Raw genomic sequence first — 5,594 nt, forward strand, 5'->3', positions numbered from 1 at the left:
ATGCCAAGACTGCAAGCACTTTGCGTATGTGATGAGACATTTCCCCTTACTACACAACAACCCCACACATCTACCTACCTGGCACTAGAGGATGGATTTCTCAGTTAGAGGGACTGATCTGCAGACAGGCATAACAAGAATCTCCCATTTTAGTAATTAAGGCACTAATTCATTGCCATCTTCCCCACCCCTCAGCTTTCCTAAATCTTCCACCCCAACCTCACACACCCGTATGCCCTGCAGCAGATCTAGAGAGAAGAATACCGGCACACTAATCAAATCTACAAAGGACTGACAATGTGATTATCAGCGAGGCACTTCCTCCAGGACTGCAGATAGCATGCCACATTACTGACATATGGCTTCTTCTAAGGCTTCTGTGCATGCCTCCCTTTGGTAACTACTGCATGTGTAAATTGGAGATGGGAGGCAATAGTCTGACGATTGCATTTCACATTTAGCACACAGTTAATTACTGTAATGTTAATGATGATGTTTTGACGTCTAAATGTGAATTGTACGTGCTGGCAGGATCATTTCAGGAAGCAGTTGTCACGTCAGTAAATGTGTTTGTCTGGAAGATGCTACAGCAGCCTTCTTTTTGAGTTCGCTGCAACAGACAAATACAATTATCCCATTGAAACATACATTATAAGCAGTGTCACCATGGCCGTAGCTACAGCTGTTTTTAAAGAATTTACTGCACAATCTGTAGGGTGTTTTTTGGCAGCTCTCCTGGTAGTTCCTCCTTGCAGTATGTGCATAAAAGGTACCAAAAATGTTGCTCGGCTCTGTGTTTGCCAGGAGAGTATGCTCTTCCTAATTTTGGGGTATCCTTCCATCTTTACAAACTCCATCTTATTTTAGCAGTTCAATAGTCCCTCGTTACCACAGAGCATTCATGCATGCTCACTTGAATGCCACCCCTTCAGTGGTGTTAAATGGAAGATATGGCAACTTACCTTATTCAGATGGGCTTTGACCACGTGATCTGAAGAGAGTGGATTCATTAGCCCATATGATGTTGGAATGTCCCCAATACAGTTCTTATTGCAATCAATGGATTATTCCTATCTTAATCAAATTACCTGGCGAATAGAGACCCAAGAACAACATCAGCAGTAGCTAGGGTTGCCAGCCTTGAGATAGTGGTAGAAGATCTGCTGCTATTACAACTGATCTCCAGCCAATAGAGATCAGTTCACCTGGAGGAAATGGCCGCTTTGGCAATTGGACTCTATGGCATTGAAGTCCCTCCCCTCCCCAAACCCCTCCCTCCTCAGGCTCCGCCCCAAAAACCTCCCGCTGGTGGCGAAGAGGGACCTGGTAATCCTAGCAGTAGCCAAGTATCTGTCCACCATATTTTCCTTAAAGAAATAAAGACTCCCCTTTTACTGCTCAAGACCTTTCGGTCAAGAGAGCTTGAAAGAAGGAAAGGAGCTCAGCTCGGTCTGGGATGGTCAGTTAAAATTCAGGCCCGGCCTGGGATTCATCCAGATGCATGTTCCGAAGCCCAAATACCTGTTCAGCAGTCCTGACCTATCCCAGCTGTGAACACAGAGGGCCCTGAAGGCTGCAAGAGTGAACAGGAGTGTCCAGATTTGGAGAGCCATGCCCGTTTGCGGCCGCTGGTAAGCCGGGCTTGGTGCCCCCCCAATCCCCACCCCCGGCAGGACCGCAAACTTCTTCACATTTCCTTAAAAGAAATCCGGGTGGGAGGCAGGGGCTGCAAGTCATGCTATGGTTTCATGGATTGCTCAGTTTCACTTCTCCAGTTCTGCACTGCAACTTTGCTTTTCTGGTACTCGCAACCTTACCATGTAACACAGATGTCAACATGTCAAGGCAAGGCACTCCTCTTCTAAGAAATTTATGTCTGAAGCAACCTTGCATGATGTAGAATTGGGGTTTATCAAGAAAATCTTATTCTCTCTCACACATACACACCTTCTTTTGCTACACATCAGTGAATGGTTCAAAAAAACCAGAGCCAGCGTGGTGTAGTGGTTAGAAGTGGTGGACTCTAATATGGTGAAGCAGGTTGGTTTCCCCACTCCTACACATGAAGCCTGCTAGGTGACCTTGGGCTAGTCACAGTTCTCTCTGAACTCTCTCAGCCCTGCCTACCTCACAAGGTGCCTGTTGCTGGGAGAGGAAGGAAAGGAGATTGTAAGCTGATTTTATTCTCCTTAAAAGGTAGAGAAAGTCAGCATATAAAAACCAACTCCTTCTTTTTCTTCTTCTTCCTGCTACCACATGCCCTAGCTGAGTTTCTCAGTTTCACATCTATATGTTTAGTTCTTGGTTTTTGCCATCTGCCCCCCTTAATCCCAGGCAAGACAGACAATGGTAAAGAAAAAGAAAGGGAATTCTCATTGATCACAGAGGGAATATTGCACACAGTGTGTGTCCAGGGCGATAAGAAGATAATCAAAGTGAGTAGTTTTAATTTACTGTGGCTACTTTGACTGCATTAATACAGTTAGATTTGAGTCCAGTAGCACCTTAGAGACCAAAAAGATTTTCAGGGTATAAGCTTTTGAGACGCAAAGCGTCCTTTGTCAGATGCAAGTAGAAAAATAGCAATAATGTAGTTAATCATACCTGATTTCCCTTCGATCAAGACCCAATATGGGATTGAATCGTGACAGCACTGAAACATGTGCACACATGTTCAGCAGCTAGGGTTGCCACACATGCTGGGGGAGGAGCATCTCACACTCCCAGCTGGCCCTTCCCACCACCACTCAGCTGGGTGGTGGGAGAAAAATGAGAGGGAAATGGTGTGTAACAGCTGTCACATCCGCCATGACTGCGAATGTCATCAGTGTGTTGCCAGGAATGCTTTAGCGTTCAGCCAAAACTTTATGGTTAAGCAACAGAGTTTTGGCTTAATGCTGATGCATCCCCGGATGGTTACGGGCTGATGTCACTTCTGGTTGTGCCGAACATTACACCAGATTGTTGCCAGCGAGGGCCCCTCCCCACAGCAGTGAGTCTCTTGCCAGCTGCCAACCTCATGCTGGCAACCCTATCAGCAGCTGAGACTGACGCACAGCATTCTCCTGACTTGTGCTGTGACTCAGTTCAGACATAACCAGAAACCACGGTGGTTTTCACTATGGTTAGTTTGTTAAACCAGGATTTTTGCATGCAGAAGATCATTCAAATCCTGGCTTTTCCTCAACTGGTTTTCATTGCCTTTGCTCTTGCCCAAGACCCAACTGGTATCCCAGGTTTGATACCAGGGAATAAGCTCACTCCAAATCATAGTTATGACTGATTAACTGGCCACTTTCAAAACCCTGCTTTCAGATCTTGGTTTGATGTAGCCAAACTAACTGTTCCCAGGGGAGTGGCTCATGCTCCGACAATCAGACCACAGTTTAATGAAACCATGGTTTCATGTGATGTCTGAACCAAGCCTGTATCTCAAAGAACAAAGCTGTGAGAACAAAGGTACTAGATGCGATCCCGTATCAGGGTTTCAGAAAATACTGTTCTTGAGGGAAACTATCAGGAATTTTGTCCAATTGGAAAGCAGGCAACTTATTTTACAAATTTCAGAGGCAGTCAGAATGGTAGCATTCATATCAGCTGATGCTGAAACGTAGGAGTTGGGTCAGGACCATGCAGGGATGAGGTGGCCCTAGTGTAATGTTGCACTCCACCCAGGGAGAGAGGCAAAGAGTCTAGTAAACTTTGACTTTTAGTTCTTAAGAACACACCAAACATGAACTACATGAACTGTCAGAATTAAAATCAGGAAATGTCCCAGGGCACAGAAAATGGCACAGGAAAAGTGGAGGGCAGCAGGTAAAGAGGAAGACCCAACAAAAGATGGATTGACTCAGTAAAGGAAGCCACAGCCCTCCATTTGCAAGATCTGAGCAAGGCTGTCAAAGATAGGACATTTTGGAGGAATTTGATTCATAGGGTCACCATGAGTCGGAAGCGACTTGACGGCGCTTCACACACACACACACACACACACACGGGAACAAGAGTTAGAACCCCTGTGCAAAGCACCACAGGCCTCCCTGAAGCTATTTTTTGGAGTCAAAAATATTTTTGGAGTTCCACTGGTAGATCTCCAGCAGCATCTATCCTACAGATTTTTCATCTTTAGTGTACAAAATGCTCCTGGCAGTCCCAAAGCTATTTTATTCAACTGATTCCTGCCCTTTCTATAAATAGGATCAGCCTACTCTCATGTCAGTTTTGAGTGCTCATGTCTAAAGCTCAGTTCATACACTCAGCGATCCGATGCTCCAGTTCATGCAGTGGTCGAAGACCACTATGACCTTTTCCCTGTCCCATGGACATAGTATCATATATAAGGCAGTAGGCCCATTTGAAGATCCATATGCCTGACACATACATTCTTTCCCATTCAAAAAAAGAGAAGGTGGTGCCAGAGAACTGAAACCTTCGAGCCATTCCTTCATCCAACAAATAAGATTACCAGCCTCGTTTAAATCCACCATAAAGGGAATGGTAGCATAAAGTGTGATGAACACATCCTTCTGCCTTTCAGAATGGCCTTCTCTCTAGGCCTGAACAAACACTCTAGCTTCCATAGGCTGTGGATGCTCTGTCTTTGGAGTAGAGCTATCTCAAAGAAGGATTATAGAGTACTCGGGGTAATCCAGTGACATCCACAATGTTGTGCCTGGGAAAAGTTTTTTTTTTTTAAGAAACCTTAGCTGTAGTTTATTGCACTTCAAACAGTGCAACTATAAACCGAGTTACACTCTTCTATGTCCATTGAAATAAATGGGCTTAGAAGGCTGCAACTCTGTTTAGGATTGCACTGCAAGATGGATACCTGAAGAAAGAAATCTGTTTGCCGGTGAATAATATAAGAGATGCTTGAAGAAATTAATAATCAGCATTTGTATAGGAACAAAGTAAAATATTTTAATATGAACAAAATAAAATTGTTGTTAATGATATGATAACCAGTAGGTTCATGGAAACTGAAAATGGTTCACAGGGCGTGGAACATTCTTTTAGTGGTGGTGGAAAATGCTCTCAAGTCACAGCCGACTTATAGTGACCCTGTGGAGTTTTCAGGGCAAGAGACGAACAGAGGTGGTCTGCCATTGTCTGCCTCAGCACAGAAACCCTGGACGTCCTTGGTGGTCTCCCATCTCAGTACTAACTGGGGCTAACCCTACTTAGCTTCCAAAATCTGATGAGATTGAGCGGTACAGGTCAGGGCATTCTTTTAGTAGACTGCTGTAATAGGTATCTCCACCAACTGCTGAAGAACTAAGTCTAACCTACTCACAGTGCAATGCTAAGAGCACTCTCCTGGGAGCAAGCCCCATTGAATAGACCTGAGTAGGTTTCTGAGGAGACCTGCTTAGGATTGCTGTTTCAGTTATATGAAGTGGTATGGTCTGACCTGCTAACGGCAACTGTTATGTTCTTAAGGAACCTATCCAACCTTTTCCAAAGGCCGTTCATTCTTTTTGTTCTTAATCAGAGAAATGCTACAGGAAAGTATGGAGGAGGCATCAGAAATTCACTGTTGTTGCTGATTGCTGAATTACAATCCTTTCCTGCTGAAGCAGAATGAGCCATGAAGA

General features: G+C 44.6%; 2 protein-coding genes across 2 annotated transcripts in view; both read left to right on the forward strand.

Annotated features, from left to right (window-relative positions):
* The window catches only part of PVALB (parvalbumin), a 179,728-nt gene that overhangs the window by 75,956 nt on the left and 98,178 nt on the right, over positions 1-5,594 (forward strand). The window lies entirely within an intron of this gene.
* IFT27 (intraflagellar transport 27) overlaps positions 1-5,594 on the forward strand; it is a 195,563-nt gene that overhangs the window by 54,076 nt on the left and 135,893 nt on the right. The window lies entirely within an intron of this gene.

Source organism: Euleptes europaea, chromosome 3 (assembly GCF_029931775.1).
Source record: "Euleptes europaea isolate rEulEur1 chromosome 3, rEulEur1.hap1, whole genome shotgun sequence".
Lineage (NCBI taxonomy): Eukaryota > Metazoa > Chordata > Lepidosauria > Squamata > Sphaerodactylidae > Euleptes > Euleptes europaea.